We start from the raw sequence: 21,868 nt of genomic DNA, 5'->3' as shown, positions 1-21,868 counted from the left end.
TAAAAAAGACTAAATCCTTATGGCTCAAACATCAAAAGGCTGATCTATCTTCAGAATCCTAGACTCTGTAAGCTGGTCTTATTATTTGAGGCCTGATTCATGACTGGGCTTGGTAACACTTTATTAAGTGCTACACGAACAGGTCTCAAACCATACTCCATTGATCAATTGCTGGTTCATTTCATGTCCAGCTGCTACATCCTGTTAAGAAACAGTTTAAAAACTTGAAATATTTCCTTCCTATAACTCTTCCTTGTGAAGAATTGCTGGGATGTTATTTTATAGCCAATAAGAAGCAAAACAGTAGATCCAGTTGCAAGTTTCTTTGCTTTTATGCTCATGAGAAAGAAATCTCACCAGTCCTTAACTCACAGGGTTGTCAATCTTTCAACTAGCAGTTTTACTGTTATTGTGTAAGTTTCTAGTCCATTAATATTTTTGTCCTCATAAAATTATTTTGCCAGCCTTCTTATTCAGCAAAAAAATGTGATACTGCTAGTAGCCACTGAAACAGATAACAGCAGGAGCCTAGTCCAATGCATAACCCAGAAGCAGAGAGCAACAATGTAGACTTGCCCTGTTACTGTCAAGCCATAACCTAGAACAGGGGCAGACAAAATAGGGCCTGTAGGCTGGATGCAGCCCACCAGGTGATTTCATCTGGCCTGTAGGCACCCCACCAATTAATTGTATTTCATCCAGCCTGTACACTTTGCTCCCACCCTCATACACGGGAAGGCCCTGGCCCCAGCTAGCATGCACAGCTTCTGGGTGGGGCCACTGATACTGGCTGCTGCACTGGCTCTGGGCAGCAGGTAGGGAAGCTGCAGCTGGGTGGGATCATGGAGCATCAGACTGGGGCTGGCAGGAGTGCTTAGCCTGGGTCCTGTGCCCAGCAGAGCAATGGCACCATGTAGCTCAGGTGGGCAAGGTGCAGGTATGTGGGTGTGAGGGAGGTCGGTGTGGAGTGGGAACCCCCTGCCCTCTACATACCCCCTCCATGGCACACAGCCCTTGCTGCCAGCAGCAGCAGCAACAGGTCCTTGGGCACTCACAGTCCATGCAGGTGCAACCACCCAGTGGCGCATGGATCCAGCCAATTCTGGGAGCTGCATGTGGTGGCAAGCAGCAGAGCCTGGCCAGCCCACCTCTATCACGCAGGGCTCATGTGCAGCTCTCAGAACTTCTACACCACCAGTGGAGGGGGAACCCCTGCATGATGGAGCTGGCAGCCTAGCCCTGCTCCCTGCCACCAGGAAGCAGGGAGCAGGGCTCCCCACCACTTCCAGCAGAGTCCCAGGAACTGAATGTGGGAGCAGGGGCCAGGGCCTGGCCTCCAGCTCCATTGTGTGGGGTTTCCCCCTGCTGGTACACAAGTCCTGGGAGCTTGTAGTAGGGCACTAAGGTGCCTGCTACTTGTGGCACAAGAGAGAAACACCCAGGTACAGGTTGCTAGGGCAACCAGAGGGAGCTAGTGGCCCACACCTGTTAGCGGTCAGCTGACTAGAAGGGGCCAGGCCTGGTTCCTACATGAATCCCAGGATGAGGCCAGGCAGTTCCCTGCTGGCAGCCAAGGGGGAAGGAGCTCTGCCTGAGTGAGAAAAGAGAAGAGGCTGGAATGCACGAGCAGCTTGATACAGGTGAGGGATGGAGCACCCTTGGGGTGGCTCAAGTGATGTTGTAGCCGGGCGTCTTATAGCCCAGGGGCCTGTGTTTTGTTTGCTGTTAGACTGGCTTGAGTGAGGCTATAAGGGGATGCAGGAGGCCTCATAGGGGGTCCATGGCAGCATAGGGACCCAGGTGCCAGAGAGGGCACAGTATTGGGGGTGCACTGACCCCAAATGCAAGAGAAGGTGCAGAATTGGGGGTGTGCTGACCTGAGTGCCAGGGAGAATGCAATACTGAGGTGTGCTGACCCCCAGAGAAAGGGGCAGTGATTGAAGAGCGCCTATGAGGCGTGGTGCAAGACAGGGCTGTGGAGCGCCCAAGTATCAGTGACATCAGGACCGAACAACATCCGTTACATCTGCAAGGCTTGGGGCGTGGTACAGGGATGGTTGGAGCCATGTATAACCCATAAGGCTGGGGTGCACAGAAGCACCCATTACAGAAGCGGGACTAATGTACAGGAGGAAAACAATGTCCAGGGAGATGAAGAGGCAGCCTCCCTATTATATGCACTTTACATCAAAGATGTGGCGGGTGAGAACTGAGGGTGCTTTGTAGACTAACTGGACACGGTATGGGGGTGCTAGGGCAGAGCACAGTGACCCCCTAGGATGCCCATCCTGTTACAGAGCTCTACATGAGCCCTGCATAATAGAGGCTGGCTGGCCTGGCATGCAGCTCCTAGAACTGGCTGGGGCCGCACGTTACTGGAAGGCTGTGCCTGTATGGGCCATGAGCAGCCCAATGCCTTGCTGCCTGCTACCTGCTGCTGCTGCTGTTGGGTGCTGTACCATGGCGGGGGGCATATAGTGGGGTCCCCACACTCTCCATTCTCCCTCACACCCCACAAACCCCATGAATCCACCCCCAACCACACACAATATACAAAAGTAAGACTTTATTTTTGAGCTATTATGCAATCACCTCTATATACCCTAGGCAAACGCACACAAATCAGGACAAAAATATTTTTTGAAATGAAACTAAAACATGTTATTGTAGATGTTTTGATTTTTAGTACATGATTTGGTTTCTTTTCCAGTTCCAAGATGGTAACCCCTCCCTCTAAAAAGAGTACTTCCAGGGATAAGGGGAGAGACTTGTGGTGGCAAAAGTCAGGGGTTGGGACTTCCGGTCCCAAGATGGTGATGATGGGATGGGGCACCTGTCAAGAGGCAGGACTACTGTTGTAACCTCTCGACAGCTCACCAAAACTCATTAAGCAGCCCTCCAGCTGAAATAATTGCCCACCCCTGTCCTAGAAGGACCACTGTAGGCACCAAAGCATAATTTAGCCTGTAGTTTCCCATCAGTTCTTGACCTCCTAGCTGAAACTGCCAGAAAGATGTCACTTGTGATATGGATCAGGACACAGATTACAACTACTCACCCATCTGACACATGCCGACAAACCATCACCAAATAATAGTGTCTGGGACTAAGCAAATTCATGCTCTCTAATTTCAAACCCAGTCAAACATCAGGAGTTGGAAAGTTCAACACAAACTCAAATGTCATTGTGTTTATATTCTGCATAAGAGAAAAGAAAAAAAAACAACCATTAAATGAGGGCCTGTATAGGGATACCATGTATAAAGCACCAAGTTGTGCCACCCTAGATACTCTGGTGTATAGAAAAAGGGCAATTTGCCATACATAGTACATAGCATAAGTTTTCTTTCATCAGAATAGCATAGACAGATATTCACAGCAGAACAAGACAAACAGACAGATGGCACACAATTTTTACATAAACCCTTAAACCGAAGCAAATATTCAAAGAAGAGGCCAGTGCACGCCGCAACAGAGGGAATAAAATATATGATACAAAAGGATTCACACACACAGACACAGAACTTTTCCAGCACAGGAAAGATCAATATGAAGTGTGCTGGAAAGACAGGTGCTAGGTCTTCTGGCAGGGGAGGGAGAGGGGGTAGGGGGAGAGCTAGAGCTGCAAGGGCCTCCCTCCCCCGGGCAAAACAGAGATGCATTCATGCATTCTAGTCCCAAGCAGCCATGAATTGAGTGGTGCCAGTGGAAGCCAGGAGGTGGGCGCAGTGTCTGCACCTGATGTCCCTGTACCTGCACCACCTTTGCTCAGTCCAGAAGCAGGCACCAGCAGTGGAATCACTACCTTCTCCACCCCAGTTTCAGCTCTCAGCGTAAGCCTCCCACTGCCAGAGGAGGAGCTGGAGCTGGAACCAGGGATGCTGAGCGCATTGGCTCAAGCAATTCTGGGGACTGAGAGGAAATCAGAGTTTGTGCTCCACACCCCTCACATTTCCCGTAGACCCAGGTCTCCTCTGGAAAGCAGCACCTTGGAAGAGGTGAGGTTGTGAAGGCAAGTGGCTCAGCTGAGGCAGCTCCTCCTGCTGTTCAGCCTCAGCCTGCTGAGAAGGGGGAAAAGGCAGGATCCTCGCCCTCGACCAGAAGCGGGGGAGTAGTATAGTGTGGGATCATTTTGAGGTGGCAGATGATCCCAGGTTTGCCATCTACCAGCACTGCCGAAGGCACATGAGCCGTGGCAAGGATGTGAGACACTTCTTCACCACGGCCATGCTGCCACATCTGAGGAGGCAGCACCCCCTTGCCCTTCTTGCTGCTCAGCCTGGCACCAGTGTGAGTGCGCTGAAAGGGAAGTCCCCCATTTGCTCCAATGCCCCCTTCCTCTCAAAGCAGAGGCAGGCCACCCTGGTCCAGTGGGAGAAGTGGACAGAAAGAGGGGTGTGTTCCCAAATGCTGAAACTGTAGCTGCTGCTGAAGGCTGGGCTCCATGGGCATTTTTTTAAAAGACCTGAAAACAGTTTTGCAGGACTGTAAAAAGGAGAGAGACAAGGAGTAGCTAAACTGCAAAATCTTCAGCAAGATTCCTGAGTAAAGACTAGCTTAATTAGTAGAACATCAAGATCTTGGAAAAGGAGAGTGGGTAATTAACTTGTTGAACAAAGAATAATTAGCAAGAATCAAGTAGATTATAATGAGACAAAGTCAGTTGACTCCCTCCGCTGCTGCCTGAATAAAAATTCCATTGTAGCTGTTTTGACCAGTAAATCAGGAGCCCTGATTAAGACACGCACCCAGTTTTGAAAGGCTATTTTGGGGGGAAAGGTATGTTGTATGCAAGCAAATATGGTATTTGTTATTGTTTTTAAAAGCACGCCATATTACAAGTAGAAAAAATTGAGAGACAGAGACAGAGAAGAAAACACACTTGAGGCTTTATCCCTTCCATTTCTAGATTTCCAAATGTGCCCCATTTTTCATGTTATTAGGGTTTGTTTTGCGGGGGGGTTGTACAAATAAAGACACCTGCTACAACGTCTCTAAAAAGAAAGGATGAAATCCTGGTTTCACTCAAGACAAAGCAATTTCTACCACTAACTTTAGCTGGGCTTGCAATTCACTTGCAATAACGGATATAAAAAATGGCACTACGAAGCCTTCTTTTTCCTTAAACACCAGGGTCTGTTGTTTAAACAACAGCACATCTTAATCTATAATATTGTTTCCCATTCATTAAAATATCACGGCACTCTGCCACGCACTTTACAGCAGAGAGAGACAGAGAGGGAGACAGACAGAGAAATTGCAGTTATTCCTCAGCTGATGGCATGTCTTCAGGGAAAGTTTTCTCATTGCCAAGTGTGGCATGGTTTCAACTACAGCTGTCAGCACAACAAGTATGTAACAAACAGTTTTTCTAGTGAAACTCCTTTAGGCCTCTGAGAAGGAAGAATTTAATCTTTAAAGAATATCAGTGGCTTGCTAGTCTTGAAAGGCTTTGGTGTTTTCCATAAAATGAAACATTCTGCAAATGACTAACAACATGGTCTGGAGAATTGATTTTCCCTAATTCAAACTTCACGCAACAAGTGCTGCTGCTGCTGCCACCTGTATTGATTTCAAAGTGCTCATCACCACTTTGCCCGCTTATCAGTAAAATCATGTCTGCTAGCTGAGCTTTAGTCTAGAACAAGGCCCTGTGGAGCCACCAAATCACTGTGTGCCCAAACTCAAGGTCAAGCAGGGTGAGTGGGTAGTGGAATGCAGATATGCAAGAGTGACAGTGGTTCTGCACAGATGATCATCAGCATAACCTAAGAGCAGGATTAAGGCCAAGAAGTATGACATGGACAGAATTGGCAATATCAAGCCACCTTTGTGGTTTACCAGTCCTAAACTGCTCTAGCATAAACTAGAGCAGGTGAGAGCTGCAGCTAGGGACAGACATTACACACAAACTGGTTCAAGTGATCAGAAACCAGTTGAAACCTGTAACAGAATATAAATTCAGTGCACATAAACCAGTTGCAAAATGGCCAAAACTGGTTCAAGATAAAGCTGACTGAATGTAGCATTAGACTTAACTGATTGACATCAAACCAATTTATGCAATGTCTGTCCCAGACTCCCTCCTGGTTTAAGTTAAACCAGTGTCTCCCAGCATGCTCTCTGAGCTGGGTTCTCTGCTCCAGTGAAGCAGTGCTGGCCCCACTCTTCTGCTCTCTAGTCTGAACTGGGGCGGTAACGTGGCAAGACACCAGCTGGCATGGCTCTGTTAAGTCAAAGTGGGCAGGGAGGGGGTTAATTCTTCCCTCCTTCCCCTCCCCACCCCTCCCCTGCAGCCAGGGTCTGCCTGTCTGCTGGGGAGCACCAGAGGCAGAGGGGATGACTAGGGCTAGCAGACACTGGCTGTGGGGTAGGAAGCACAGAGGCAGGAAGTAAACCCCTCCCTGCCCCCTTCACCTTAACAGGGCCATGCCAGGACAATGTTGGGCCACATCCCACCACTGGAGCAATGAGGGGGTGGGGAAGGATAGCAGCTCTGCCAGACTGACCGGGATGGGGTTTATTCCCCCCCTTCCATTCCCCGTCTCACTGGCAGGGATCACAGCTGTCCCGGCATGGCCCCATTAAAGCTAAGGAGGCAGGGAGGAAGTTAATTCCCCCCCCCCCCCGGGGACTGCAGCTGGGGTGGAGCAGCCCCCACTCCTCCTCCCCCCCATAGGGTGGGGAGGGGGACTCTGTGTGAGGCTGCCAAGCCCCTAAGGGAGGACACTTCCCCCTCCCCCATGGGGTGGGGGGGACTGTTCAGTACTGGGGGAGGACTCTTCCCCCTTCTCCTCCCTCCTGCCCACCCCCCCGCCACCATGGTGTTGAGAGGGGGGCTTTGTTCAGGGCTTCCCATCCCCAGAGGGGGACTCTTCTCCCTGCTCCTCCCCCAATCCACCGGTGGGGAGGGGAGCTGTGTTCTGTGCTAGAGGGGGATTCTTCCCCTTCCCCTCCCTCCACCACTGTGGGGTGGAGAGGGGTGCTCTGTGTGGCGTTGCCCAGCCTGGCCCAGCACAGCCTTGGTGCGGGGAGCAGTGTCATTGAGCTGCAGCCCCATGGCCTGGCTTGGCCCGGCTGAGCTGAGGCCAAGGCAGCTGCACTGTGGGGTTGGCTTGGCTGTGGGGATGGGGCCACCCCAACCAGCTGCAGCTCAGTGACAGGGACACTGAGCTCTGTCAGCAGCACAGCCTGGCCTGGCATGCATGGGCAGCGACTGGCTGGGCAGCAGGCTACCTGGGCTGGCTCAGATGCACCGCAGGGGCTTGTGGGTCTGTAGCAAGCCCCGTGGTGGGTAGTTGCTGGGCTCTGGGCTCAATTCTGAGCCAGCCTGGGTAACCTATTGCCTAGCTAGCTGCTGCCTGTGCATGCCAGGCCAGGCTGCACTGCTGACAAGGCTTAGTGTTCCTGTCCCTGAGCTGCAGCTGGCGGGGATAGCCCTGCCCCCATGGCCCAGCCCAGCCCCGCCACGCAGCTGCCTCAATCAGGGCTCAGCAGGGCTGGGCTGGGCCATGATGGCAGATCCACCCCCAGGGGCTGTGGCTCAGTGACAGACACTCCCCATGCCCAGACTGGACCTGGCAACACCACACAGGACCCCCCTCCCCACCCTGCAGAGGCAGGGGGGAGGAGGAGAGAAAGAGGGGGAAGAATCCCTGACCAGTACCGAACAGATCCCCCCTCCACACCCCATAGCGGGGAGAGAAGTAGGGGGAGGAGTCCCCCTCCCAGGCTGGGCAGCCCTGTACAAAGTACCCCTGCCAGCCCTGTGGCAATGGGAGGCGGGGGGAGGAGGAGGGGAAAGAGTCGCCCCAGCATGAAACAGACCCCCTCCACAGTATTGGAGAGGGGGAGGAGTCCCCCACTAGGGCCAGGCAGCCCTGCACAGAGCCCCCTGCTGCACCCCGTGACCATGGGGGAGAGGGAGGATTGGGGAAGAGTCCTCCTCTGAGGTCCAGCAATGCTCTGTGCCCAAATTGCTCCTGGCAGTAAGGGAGCTCCTGGGGTAGGCAGAGCTCTCCACTCCTCCTCCTCATTCCCCCTGCCCTCCCCAGCCACAGGAGGTCTGGCCATGCCCTCAATGCGATGCTGCGGCTACTAAAGCGACCAAAACACTGGCTTGCATCCATAGATGTTTCTCAAGAAAATCCTGGAACGTCATTCTCCCCTTGTACTCAGCCTTGGTGAGGCTGCAGCTAGAGAGAGTACTGCATCCAGTTTTGGGCTCCACAATTCAAAAAGGATGTGGAGAAGCTTGAGAGAGTCCAGAGGAGAGCCACGCACATGATCAGAGGTCGGGAAAACAGACCTTACAATGACAGGCTGAGAGTCATGGGGCTCTTTAGCCTGGAAAAGAACAGGCTCAGGGGTGATCTGATGGCCACCTATAAGTTTATCAGGGGTGACCACCAGGATCTGGGGGAACGTCTGTTCACCAGAGCACCCCAAGGGATGACAAGGTCGAACGGTCATAAACTCCTGCAAGATGGTTTCAGGCTGGACATAAAGAAGAATTTCTTTACTGTCCGAGCCCCCAAGGTCTGGAACAGCCTGCCATCAGAGGTGGTTCAAGCACCTACTACATTGAACACCTTCAAGAGCAAATTGGACGCTTATCTTGCTGGGATCCTATGACCCCAGCTGACTTCCTGCCCTTTGGACGGGGGGCTGGACTCGATGATCTTCTGAGGTCCCTTCCAGCCCTAATGTCTATGAAATTCTTCCCCCACTGTCTAAACCCCACAGGCCAAGGTGGAGGTTTAAACCCCTACTCAGTCTTACTCAGATCTGCTGGGCCTGCCCCCCCAAGCTTCTGTGTGAAAGCTGCTCTAGCTCCCCCAGGCTTCTGGCCTGAGACACTGCAGGCATGTGCCTTCATTTCCAGAATGAAAAGGGAATGTCTATCCACTTGCCAATCAGTTCAATCTTTGCAGGTTAGACTAACCTGCAAAGATTGAATCAATTCAGGCTCAGGCTTTTTGAATGTCTGTCCTGAGCTATGCAGACTGCACTGTCACTGAATCCTGCACATCAATGCATCCTAAAGAGATTCTCCTCCCAACTACCTCAAACATCCCCCTTCTTGGCTTACCCAACTATACCAGAGTTTCCAAAGGGGCACTAAGGATGAACAGCTGTGCTTTCCAGTGCCTGCCTCAGGGCAGTTCCCACCTAGTTGGGGAGAATCCCTCCCTTACTTGGATGCCAAGGTTTGCATTGAACACATTTCTTATGCCCACATGTTCCCCATTCTTAGCCTTCCCAGTTTTCAGCTTTTGTTCTCAGGAGCTTTGGGCAGATCTACGTTGTTATGGTCGTTCTCAATAAGTAGGACCTACTCCTCAGGCAACAGCATGGGACTCCTCAATGACTCCTTGCAACTGTGGGTGGCAGAAACTGCCCCTCAGGGAACAGATGCTAAAGGAAGCTGAGATGTTCTACAGCTCAGTGAGGGGGGCTGTATTTAGAGACCAATTTGCAGAGCTGCTGAGTAGCCACAACTCCTATTCCCTTCAAAGACTGCAAGAACTCAGCTAAGCAGCTCTGGAAATCAGTCCCACGGTGCTTGACCCTGCTGCCACCTATACATCCCCTTGCACTTGCAGTAAGACGCAAAAGCCACAGCTCCCCTCCTGCTGTGCACTAGGCAGAGATTTGCAGTGTTAAGGGCACAGCGTTAAAACTAGCATAAGTTCTGGAATGACAAGGAGCACAGAGAGTTAAAGTGAAAGACTTGAAAATCAATTTTTTAAAATGCAGAGATCTCAAATCATTAACAAAACATAAAAGAGTATCCTTGAAAATGTAACAGCATGAATTTTAAAGTCAACCCAGAACTGCTTATTTAATGCTGTACTTCTTGAATGTGCCCATCAAACAGTCTCTAGATGTATTTACATAACTTAATGGACATTCTTGAGAGAGACATTTCCCACTGCAATTCTTAGCAAAGTTCTAAGAAAAGAGATGGCCTGAAGGCTAACTATGTGCCTGTTCCTTCAGACCACCAAAGAAAATGAATTCCAGAGATAAGAGCCCTCCATAGAAGCTATTCAAACGTATGTGCAGGCTGTTAGCAGAAATGCCCAAGTATCTCATGATGCATAAGCAGAGATGAGAAGAGGAGCAGGGACCAGAAATGGCAGTCCAATTTTCTCCTTCACTTACCCTCTATAATTTGAGTTAAAAGGTTCTGTGTTCCCAACGGACTGGTGACGAACCTCACTAACACCCAATGTTAGCCAGGATCTGCAGTTACTTCCATCATTTAAGAAATATGACCAATCTGCCTACAGTCCTGTACTTCTCCCTTCACTATCACACCCAAGCACCTCAACAACACAGAAAGAGGTAAACAAATGCATAACACCTAGCTATAAATCAGGTATGGCTCTTGCACATACACATGTGGGTTAATGAGCATAATCCTATGTTTACTGCCTGCATATATGCTTATTTCATGATACAACTTACCATATAAGAGGACATGCATTTTAAAATGAAATGTTTCTTTGAAAAATGACTCATGTCTTGAATTTAAGTTTAAAAGTGAAAAAGCAAACAGCTCTTATATGTCGCATACAGGCTGTATCCATATAACTTTATCTATATTTGATGTTTCATTTTCTGGGTGATCATTACTGGGTTCAATCAACACCAGGCATACATGAACAACAACAACACACTTTAATTGTGGAGCAGTATGCAAACTCTGCAGACCCTGCTTGACTCCAACTAACTAACAGCTACTTACCTGAGAGACCATCTCCCAATTACCTGTAAATAAGGGAGCATCTTTAAACTATAACTTTTTTCACTATATCCATATAGAGACACCTGCCACTGATATCATTTATACATTTGAAAACCAGGTATAACATCACGGAAGTCAGAGTTTCTTACTGCTAAGAGATCAGAATGAGACCCAGTGCCTCCAGCCAGGGGTCAACAATCTCTGGTCCATGGACTTGATCTAATGGCAGCGATTTGGTGGCATTCAGTGTCAGTGAGCAATCAGAAGCATATCGGTGATGTACAAGGAATCCACAGCATGGGATAGTAAATGATGGCAAATGCCTGCATTGCAGATGGTGACCTGCTGTAGATCAAGCTCCATTAATTCAGCCTGTCATTGCTCAAAGGATGCCAACCCCTGCTGTGCTTTAAGTCAGTCCAATTCTGTCCATCTGTCTCAATGTGGCAAGGAAGAGCTCTTATAGACAGTCCTTCCCCACAGGAAAAGAATATGAAATTAGGTAGTCAGTACAAACAACTGCTGTAACACAAACAAATTACTGAAATCACTGCCATAATCTCTAAAGACTTTAAGTAAAACCCAATTAAGTCAACAGAATAGCTTTCAGTGGATACCAGTGGTCTTTGGATCAGGCCATAAACGACTGACTCAAAAACTACAGCTCATGGACTGGCCTAAGACCTGTTTTTGCTACCACTACTTGTCTTGTTGAAAGAACTTTAATCATATCAGTCCTTTGATAGACACAAAAATACTCCTTTAAATAACTACTCGGCACACACGGGAATAAACAAAGTAAAGAAATTCTTCTCTTCAGTGTAGCAAGTCTGAAGTTCAGATAAAAAAAGAAGAAATTAGCCAGAAGGACAAATGAATTTCAAAGATTTCATGGACATCAGGGCTGGAAGGGACCTCAGAAGATCATGGCTCTCAGCCTGTCGTCGTAAGGTCTGTTTTCCTGACCTCTGATCAGGAGCGTGGCTCTTCTCTGGACTCTCTCAAGCTTCTCCACATCCTTTTTGAATTGTGGAGCCCAAAAATAACTGGGATCCATGCTGCCAACACCACTCTGCTGTGGAATTTTGCATCAGCAGATAACCTGGCTCTCTGTGTAACTGCATCTGCTAGCCAGGAAGGAGTGTCAGATTTTCCCTCCAACTCCTTTCAGAGTTTGGTAAGCAATCTGGGAAAATGCAGTCTGGGCTCAAGCTTGGCTTTAGGTGTGTGCCATGATTCAGAGAAATAACTCTTCAGGACTGACTCCCAACCCCCAAAACTCCTGGAAAGAACTCCCCAGCGTGACTGATTGTGACTAGTACAGGGAGTTATCTAGGACCAATAAGCATTAAATAAGTTGGTTTGGCAGGATACCCTCATAAGTCTGCCAATTACTCCACTGGGAAACATTGATCTTCCTTGGAAAGACAGACTGTAAAGTCACAGGCAACTGCTGAGCTCACAATAAGGACTTTAACCCAGATTGCAGGGAGAGGCATTTTTTCTGTTCTTTGGTCTGGCTGATGTTTTCCCATATAGTTACTATTAGAGAGCATAAAAGCAGCCACAAATATGGGAGATGAGGTGGAGAGCTCTCTAGTGGGTCTTTTAATGGCTTCTTTTCTGGCTTCTTCGCTTTCTTTGATTTAATTTAATTCTGTTTAGAGCTGGAGGTCCCCTCTACATGTTACAGGTACCGCTCAATTAACTGGTCAATTGTGCAATTACCTTAAGGCCAGCTACACATGCAAAGGACTCACTACACAATAAAAAGCTCCAACCAGCTATAAAGTTAGACCTCAAAATGCATACTTATTTTATAGCTGTTTGCAATTAAACTTTAATTTGCATGTGCAGGCAGTCCTTGAGTTACAACGTTTCAAGTTACAACGTTTTGCACTTACCATGTTTATAAATTGACACCATTTCAACTTTCTGATGTCAGTTTCAACTTTACAACGCTCGATCCGACAGCATGCCATGCCAGAGAACGAGTTTGCTGTGTCACTCATCTCCCTGGAGAACATCTGTCCAAACATCCTTGAACTCTGCCTTTAAGAAAGCAGACAAAACTCTAGAAAAACCAGCAGCCAAGACTTCTGAGAAGACTCCAGGCAAGAACCTTTCAAAAAGTCCAGCAAAGTCACCTCAAAGAAGTCCTTCCAAATCAATATGATTGCTTTTTACAATATAAATACATAAATGTAGCTATATTACTCATCTATAATTGACTGAGTACAAAATTCTGGGTTATTTTTGGTGAAAATAGGATATCGGGCTTTGGTTCAGGAACATTGTTTCCTATGGGAAAATTGGTTCCGAGTTACATTTCAAGTTAAGACACGGTTTTCAGGAACCAATTGTGTCATAAGTCCAAGGACTGCCTGTATAGCAGGGTCTCCCCTGCAGTAGGGAGCTCTGTCAGCTACCAGGACTCCCAGCTACAGGGGTGTACCATACCCAGCGTGAAACTCCAAGGCCTGGGGGATCTCAGCAGCTGGGTTCCCCAAGGCTCAGGGGTTCATGAAACCCCTGGCCTGGGGGATCATGGCAGCTGTCATCCCCAGGACTTGGGGGTATATGAAACTGCCATAACCTGGCACCTTCCAGACCAACTAAATTAGAGATGCATGAGCATTTGTAAGTAGTAGCTTGCTTTATCAGATGCTGAAAAGGGACTGCAGGAACCCAGGTTAAGAATCACTGGCCTACATGCTCTGTGTAGTACTTTTTAATTATTGTTGATAGGATTCAATCAACAAGTTAAAGGCCAGCAAAAACTTTCACAGATGGTTATCAGACTATAGTTAGAATTTCACAAATCCTATAGATAAATCAGCATACAATATGGGACAATTAACAGGAACTTTCTTCTGTAAGAAATCCTAACTTGTTCTGCCATTAGGCTGTTTGTCTCCTTCTCTATCCTTGTTGTCAATTATACTCATTATCTGGTAGCTGCCCCTATTTGTAAAGACTGAAGTTAAAAAAAAAGGCATTCAATATTTCAGCCGTATCTAAAATCTTCATCATCCATAACTAGATTGCCTTCCTCATTCTGTAAGGGACCTATGGTTTCTCTGATTTTTCTCTTACTTTTATACCTACTGGCCACATACAAAACATTTTGAAAGATTTTAAACTTTTATAATATTCCGAGTCCATAATCAGCAGTACACATCCTCTCTAATTTCAGAAATGTGATAAGAGGGATCCAATTCACAGAGCCTGAAAGTGAGATGTTTCTCTTGCCTTTTAGTTTTCCAGAACATTTGTCTCTAAAGAGAAAGTCCTTAAGTAGTCTGTGAAAAATTTAAAAAGAATGCTATTATTTATCTGCACAAAGTACTGAAGGACAAATACTACCTTCAGCTCCTCTAGGGAACCCTGTTGTCCTTAGTTCTTTACTAAACTATGTGAGATAGTTAGCTGTGTTAGTCTGAAGTCAGACAGAAGGTTGGGCAGGGTGGCACCTTAAAGAATAATTCAGAAAGTCACCTTTTCTAAAAAGAAGAGCAGTTGCTCAGGTATAACTGAGAGTAACGTTTATCAGTGAGAAATTTTACTGTTCCAGAACTGCTTTTTGTCTCGTGAGGTTTGTCTGACTGATGTCTTCCCTCAATTAAGATAATCCGCTCCAGGATAAATCATGACAATTTTTTCCTTAAATGTAGATACATGTTATTTTAAATGCCATCAGTGTGTTCACAGCTTCAAGTTGCAAAATTTAGCAGGCCTTACACTAAATAGGGATAGACATTTCTATAAAAAACTAGCCAAATGCCCATCAAGAATGGGGGTGATGGGGAGCAGTCAGGGACAGAGGCCTGTGCCTGGCCCTGGCTCTCCATAACTTTGGGGCCAGGCCCAGTCCAGGGCCAGAACTGGGCTGCCCCCTCACCTCTATTCGCTGGCTCTGCCTCCCCCTGCTCCATCACCAGGACCTCCCCTGCCTCTGTCATCACTGCCTGCAGGGCTAGGGGGGCAAGGCCAGCACTGCTGGCCTTGCACCCCCTCTGTCAACCCTATCACCAGCCCAGCCCCCGCTCCGTCAGCCATGAATACTGCATGCCCCCAGAGGCTGGGGGGGCATGGCGACCACACACAGGCAATGGCAGCAGTGTTGCTGGTGGGGGCACAGTGGCGGCAAGTGGGGAACTCCTGCAAGTGGCCACGGCGATGTCAGCAGCCAGGCAGGTAGGGTGGCGAGTGGTGACTGTGTGCAGGTGCTGCCACTTTTTGCAAGGGATGCACCATCAAGATCAGGGGGTACACGTACACCTGGGTGCACCCCCTACGTATCACCAATGTCGTCCACCAAGTCACCACCGCCTGCAGGGAGCAGGGGGGGCATACCCAGTGGTGGTGACCTTGCCCCCCACTTCCTGTCCATCTGTTTTGTTTTCACACCCTGCAGGGAGTGGGGAGAGGCGGCGGGGCCAGCACCACTGACCTTGCCCCCTGCTCTGTCAGCTGGATGGCGGCTGTCTCCAGTGTTTGGGGAGGTGGCCACTGGCCCCGCCCCCACTCCATCCACTCTGATGCCATTACTGCCTGCCAGGGAGGGGGACAGAGGCCTGCATCCACCCCCAACCCTGCCACTTTGTGGCCAGGCCCACTCCCCCAACTGCTTCAGGGCCAGGGCCTGAGCTGGGGCCACTCCATCCTCCTGGGGGGCCAGCAGGACAGAGCTCAGCATCCAGTCTTGCACCCCTGTTCCCCTCATCCAGACCTCCCCACCCCACTTGGTCTCTACTCTGTTCCCCATCAACCCTGCTCCCCCCTGGCTGTTCAGGTCCACAGCCACTCCCCCGCCACTATGGCAGCCCTGACCCCATTCCCTCACCCCCTCCACAGAGCAGGGCGGGGGGGTACACCACCTGTACTGGTCTGGTCTCCCATTTCCCTCTGTCTGCGCCATCCTGGTGTTGTTCCACTGCCTACTAGCTGGAATACTGTTGGAGCACTCTGATTGGCTGCCGAGACAGGCAATCAGAGTGTGAATAAAGCATTATGGACAGACAGCGAGACAGACTAAGGCTTTTATAATACAGGAATGAAAATTATTGCAGAAACTTGCGGCTTTTGTTATAAGGAAGAAGCTTCACTTTACTATACTTTGGATTCTTTTAATTTTTTTCTACAATGTTGATGTTTAAGAGAGCAAGAGAAATTCCAAGAGATTCAATTCTCAATACAAGTGAAACCCTGAAATTACCTTTTAAATGCATTTTACAATTTATTAACAATAATTGCTAATATTAAAACACCAATAGAACCAGTCAGGTAATGGCCCTGAAGTTTTCATACAAGACTATCCTTTTCAAATGCCAACCTGAAAAAAGTTGCAATAGAGAACAGACTAGCCAAAATAACAGAAACATACAAATAGAAGATTAAATTGGTACACAGGCAGGTATCCAACAGTGCATCATATGCAGTTAAGTACTTAATAAAGTTACCAGATAGGACTTTGAAGTGAAGTGGAAAAAACAGTAACATTAAAATTGTCCTAGACGTGAAGCAAGATACAAAGAGATTTGCATCCAAATTTCAATTAGTTAGAAATATTGGGTAATACTATTGCTAACACCTAGCAGTTAAAAAAAAAAAGAAAGAAACATTTAACATGACACAATGCTGCTGTCTTCGGCATTCCATTAATAACTCTTTGCTTATTCCTCCTTTAGAAAAACATTAGTCTCCTTGGCAATATTGTGCTGTTGAGCAGCTTGGAATGCCCTAAGCTTTAAATCAAAAGCTAAAACAGATTATGGCTAGAATTATAATCAGTTGTTTTCTGATAATGCTCAAAAGACCCTCAGTTAGGACTGAGATCTCACTGCAATATATTACAATTCATGTCCACTGATGAGGAACAGTCTCAACCCCAAGAATTTAGTTTAATCTGGTGGAGCTGAAGGGGAAATATTTTGACCCTTGTGTCTAAACACAAATACGTCGCACAAGGAGATCCTACAAGCCTGTGGTGGGGTTTGAAATGTGTAAAAGTACAGAAAGAGCTCAGGAGGTGGCTTGATTTAGTAATCACAAACAAAAGCCCTGCAAAAACTGTCTGACACCATCCCAGATATTGCCAGCATCAGTATATAGTTCAACAGGAGTCGTAGATAGTCAACACCTCCGAAAATCAGACCACTTCAAGGAGGGCTTCACCCAGGCCTCACTAAAGTCAATGGGATGTCTGTCAGTGGAGTCACTGGACATTGAGTCAGTCACCCAGGGCCTGATTTTGTTAAGATATTAAAGGTACCTAGAGATGCAGAGAGGCACTTTTGAAAATTCTAGTAAACACCTCTATTCATCATTAAGCATCTAAATATTTTTAATCTGGCCCTAAATAACTAGAAAATATCTAAATTTAAGGCAAAAGACCTGGTTATGCATTCTTTATGCAAACAAAATTCCAAATAGTATCAGAAGATTTTCTGCCAGGTCAGAAAGGCAGGAATGAGGTATATACAAGATCAGGAAACACACAGACCTGGACAACATGCATTCAGCTTCTCTATTTAATGGTGGTCAGACACTCATAATTAATTGTCTGCTGAATAGTTCCACAATGAAAAACACTAGAGAATAAGATCTCTACTAAATAAAGCTTTCCAATGACTCCTGGGCCCTGCATTTAATCCTACTGGTAGATTTAAAAAAGCAAAAAAACAAAAACGTATTTGTGATTTTTAGGTAACCAAGATTCAGAATAACATATAACTTCAGTCATTGTGTAATGTTTGGCAAGTTTCACAAACAAAAATAAATCCTGTATTATAAACCAAATGGGAAAAAGAGTACAATAAATAACATAAAAGATATATAAATGTATACTTTTGTCAAAATAGTTTGTCCATCAACATTTGGTATTGATATTTTCCTGTACTGGGGTGACAGAATCTAGGATCCCTCAGGAAGGACCAGGTCGCCCTTTCTCTCAACACTCTATGAAACATGGAAGAAAAAAATAATGGTCCTTGCCCCAAAGTTCTTACAGTGAGTAAGGCAGACAAGGTTCTTTGGGTAAATCCAGTATCTTTTATTAGATCAACTCAAATAGTTGGAAAAATTCTTCTTAGCAAGCTGTCAGGTTCAAACACCCTTCGTCAGGCTGAGGAAGCATCTGCAAATGGTCTGTGCTCTTCCGAGGTGGAGTGGTAAAGCAGCCAGAGGCCAGTACATACGCAAGAAAGCTAGTCAGTCAGCATTTGGACTGAAAACCTGCAATCTCTGATTGATTTCTATCAGAAATTCAATATGCAGCCTTCCATCAGACTCTCTCTGAAATACTCCAACACCAACATTCACTTTTCACGATGGTCACTATCCAGAATAGTACAATACAGGCCACCATATACAAGAAACCCATAGACCAACATACCAGCAATCACCCTAAACACACCAAGAAAGCTGTAATATACAACCAAGCCCTCCAAATTTGCACTGAAAACATCCATGATCACCATGTCACAAATCTCAAAAGGGTTTTCACTCAACTCCCTCCAGGGAGACAGGTCACGCTTTTGAAAGAGCTACCCAGATACCACGTGAAGAATTGCTGCAGTACAGAAGAAAAACCCCCGTGAATTGCCCACCACTGGTTATGACCTTCATCTTTCCCTCAAACCTATACAGAAAATTCTTAAACCATTGCAATCCATACCAGAAGGAGAACTAATTCGCAGAGAAACTTTCCCAGAACCACCCACCCAATCCTTGAAACGAGCACTGAATCTTGCCAACCTTATCACCAGAAGCAAACTTCCTATGGCCCAAAACACACTAACTGGATCCAGAACATGCCATGACAAGAAATGCAAAACCTGCCAACATATCTCCACCACCACCAAATTACTACACACCACAACAGAACCATCAACATTCCTGGATCTTACACCTGCACTTTCAGAAACATAATACATCCAGTGTACCAAATGCCCTGATGGAAAATATGTAGGAGAAACCAAACAACAATTGCGTACCAGAATGAACACACAACGTAAATCTATCAAAGACAAAAATACCCAATTACCTGTTGGGGCACATTTCTCACAAGAAAACCACTCTCTCTCCAATCTCTCAGTTTGAATCCTCAAAGGCAGCCTACAAAATACCTTTCACAGACAAGCCCATGAACTTCATTTAATCAATCTACTGGATACAAAAAATCATAGACTAAATATAGACATTGGATTTATGATGCATTATAACCTGCCTGACATCTGACTCCCCAGGTAAACCCTCTACTATTTACCTTCCACTCTCATTCCCTCTCCCCACACCCCCGACTCCCATCTATGACTACAGCTACATTCATTCTCCGTTTCTCCCCACTACCCCACTTGCCTCTTACCTACTGACCACCTCAATTAAATTTTAACTTGCTGGCTTTCTTGCATACATTACTGGCCTCTGCTTTTTACCACTTCATCCAGGAAGAGCACAGAGCATCTGCAGATACTTCCACAGCCTGACAAATGGGGTTGTTCCCAAAAGCTTGCTAAGAAGAATTTTTCCAGCTAGTTGAGTTGGTCTAATAAAAGATATTAGATTTACCCAAAGAACCTTGTCAGCCAATGTCCTTAGACCAACCCGGGTAGAACCATACAGTGAGTAATGTATGTGTTAGTTAAGTGTTGCTTTTCCTACTCACAGGAGTTGTACCATCAATCTCAAAGATGAGGATTTTGCCTTAGCTACGGTATGAACCAAAATGGGTAGTTGGAAGAATTTATTTCAGAATATATGGTTATGTAATTTTCTCAGTCAGAAAGCAGGGATGCTGCACAGTTACTTAAGAATGAATAGCATGTTCAGTTGTTCTGATGATTAAATATAAATTATTGAATTCTTATTGGCTTCTACCTACAGCACCCATATTTAATGGTCTAGAAAACTGTGACCACTTGAACTTTTCATTCTACTTCAATTACAAGCAAAAAGTTTCAAAGTTTAAAATCTATCTGTGATGTTCCAGAACTCCAGCTTTTCTACCCATTAAAAGACAGACAAATCATAATACTTTTTTTAACCAATTATGTTTGAAAAGATGTTTAATCGTTAGATATCTTAACGTATCAACTCACTTATACCTCCTATTACCCATGTATCAAATACCACAACCTCTGCGTTTGGTTAGCCCAACATAGATAATAACTTGAGGTTGCTTCCCAATTACCAGGGATCCTGATTTTCTCTGATAAAAAAAAAAATCCCCATTCTTCAGATATAAAAAGGTAATCCAAGTTCCACATTTTTTCATGATTAAAATGAAACACCACTAATACACACACACACACACATACGTTTCATTTTAATCATGAAAAAATGTGCATTTGGGTTACTTTTATATCCAGAAATGGGGATTTTTTTTTTGCAGAGAAAACCAGGATCCCTGCTAAATACTAACCAAAGGATCAGAAAAACTAGATCTCCTAACTGATAACTAAAGGTGCTGCACCATCATGTAATTCTACATCTAGGTTTACTTATATGGGTTACTTTCTTTCTAATTTGAGCAAGGACTGAAAAACTTATTAGCAGTTCATTACAAACACTGGAAAATATGTCATGAATACATATAAAGCCAAAGCAAAAGCAGAAATGAGGCCATGTTGGACTTTCAAAGACACAATTTCTAACCTACTTTCTGTACACATTTAAAGTAACACATGCAGAAATTATATTATTGTGCACACATCTGGTTAATTAAATGAACCTGCAAATATACCTACCTCGGTAGCACATAATGAAAGAAACTGTTCATGTAAATTTAAAAAAAAAAAAAAAAAAACTAACGTGCATTTTACATATTGAATTTGCTGGAAAAGAAATCTACCTTACAGTATAAGTACACATATTTGAGGAGGTTAAATTGTAGCAAAACCCACAGTTTTTCGTTTTTAGTACACACAAACACACACATACATGTATCCCATGATCACCTCTTGGCCAAACTGCCCAGTTGTGGCCTTGGCTCCACCACGATCCGCTGGCTGGGAAATTGGCTTCGTGGTCGGACCCAGAGGGTTGTGATTGATGGCAGTCACTCATCATGGTGCCCTGTGACCAGTGGGGTCCCTCAAGGCTCTGTCCTGGGACCCATACTGTTCAACATCTTCATTAACGATGTGGACATTGGAGTCAGGAGTGGACTGGCCAAGTTCGCCGATGACACCAAACTTTGGGGCAAAGCATCCACGCCAGAAGATAGGCGGGTGATCCAGGCTGCCCTGGACAAGCTCAGCAAACGGGCAGATGAGAACCTCATGGTGTTTAATACCGAAAAATGCAAGGTTCTCCACCTTGGGAGGAAAAACCTGCAGCACCCTTATAGGCTCAGCAGTGCTACGTTGGTTAGCACTACAGAAGAAAAAGACTTGGGGGTCATCATTGACCACAAGATGAACATGAGCCTCCAATGCGATGCTGCGGCTAGTAAAGTGACCAAAATGCTGGCGTGCATCCATAGATGCTTCTCGAGCAAATCCCGGGACGTCATTCTCCCCTTGTACTCGGCCTTGGTGAGGTCCCAGCTGGAGTACTGCGTCCAGTTTTGGGCTCCACAATTCAAAAAGGATGTGGAGAAGCTTGAGAGAGTCCAGAGGAGAGCCACGCACATGATCAGAGGTCAGGAAAACAGATCTTACTATGACAGGCTGAGAGCCATGGGACTCTTTAGCCTAGAAAAGCGCAGGCTCAGGGGTGATCTGATGGCCACCTATAAATTTATCAGGGGTGACCACCAGGATCTGGGGGAATGTCTGTTCACCAGAGCGCCCCAAGGGATGACGAAGTCGAATGGTCACAAACTCCAGCAAAACCGTTTCAGGCTGGACATAAGGAAGAATTTCTTTACTGTCCGAGCCCCCAAGGTCTGGAACAGCCTGCCATCAGAGGTGGTTCAAGCACCTACATTGAACACCTTCAAGAGTAAATTGGATGCTTATCTTGCTGGGATCCTATAACTCCAGCTGACTTCCTGCCCTTTGGGCTGGGGGCTGGACTCGATGATCTCCCGAGGTCCCTTCCAGCCCTAATGTCTATGAAATCTATGAAATCTATGAAATGATACATATACATTCCCTTCCCAATTATTTC

At 46.4% G+C, this 21,868-nt stretch overlaps 1 protein-coding gene across 5 annotated transcripts in view; it reads right to left on the bottom strand.

Annotated features, from left to right (window-relative positions):
• Positions 1-21,868, bottom strand: part of KIAA1958 (KIAA1958 ortholog) — a 188,932-nt gene that overhangs the window by 111,124 nt on the left and 55,940 nt on the right. For 2 of the 5 annotated variants that reach the window (XM_090038859.1, XM_090038857.1), the window contains one exon: positions 3,059-3,198. The exons of the other annotated variants lie outside the window; for them this stretch is intronic. The gene's annotated coding sequence lies outside the window, so the exon portion shown is untranslated. The remainder of the gene's footprint in view (positions 1-3,058; positions 3,199-21,868) is intronic. 5 annotated transcript variants of the gene reach the window in all.

This window comes from Crocodylus siamensis, chromosome 3 (assembly GCF_052110815.1).
Source record: "Crocodylus siamensis isolate JL-2025a chromosome 3, ASM5211081v1, whole genome shotgun sequence".
In the NCBI taxonomy this organism is placed as follows: domain Eukaryota; kingdom Metazoa; phylum Chordata; order Crocodylia; family Crocodylidae; genus Crocodylus; species Crocodylus siamensis.
This window is presented reverse-complemented; position numbering and strand designations above follow the sequence as displayed.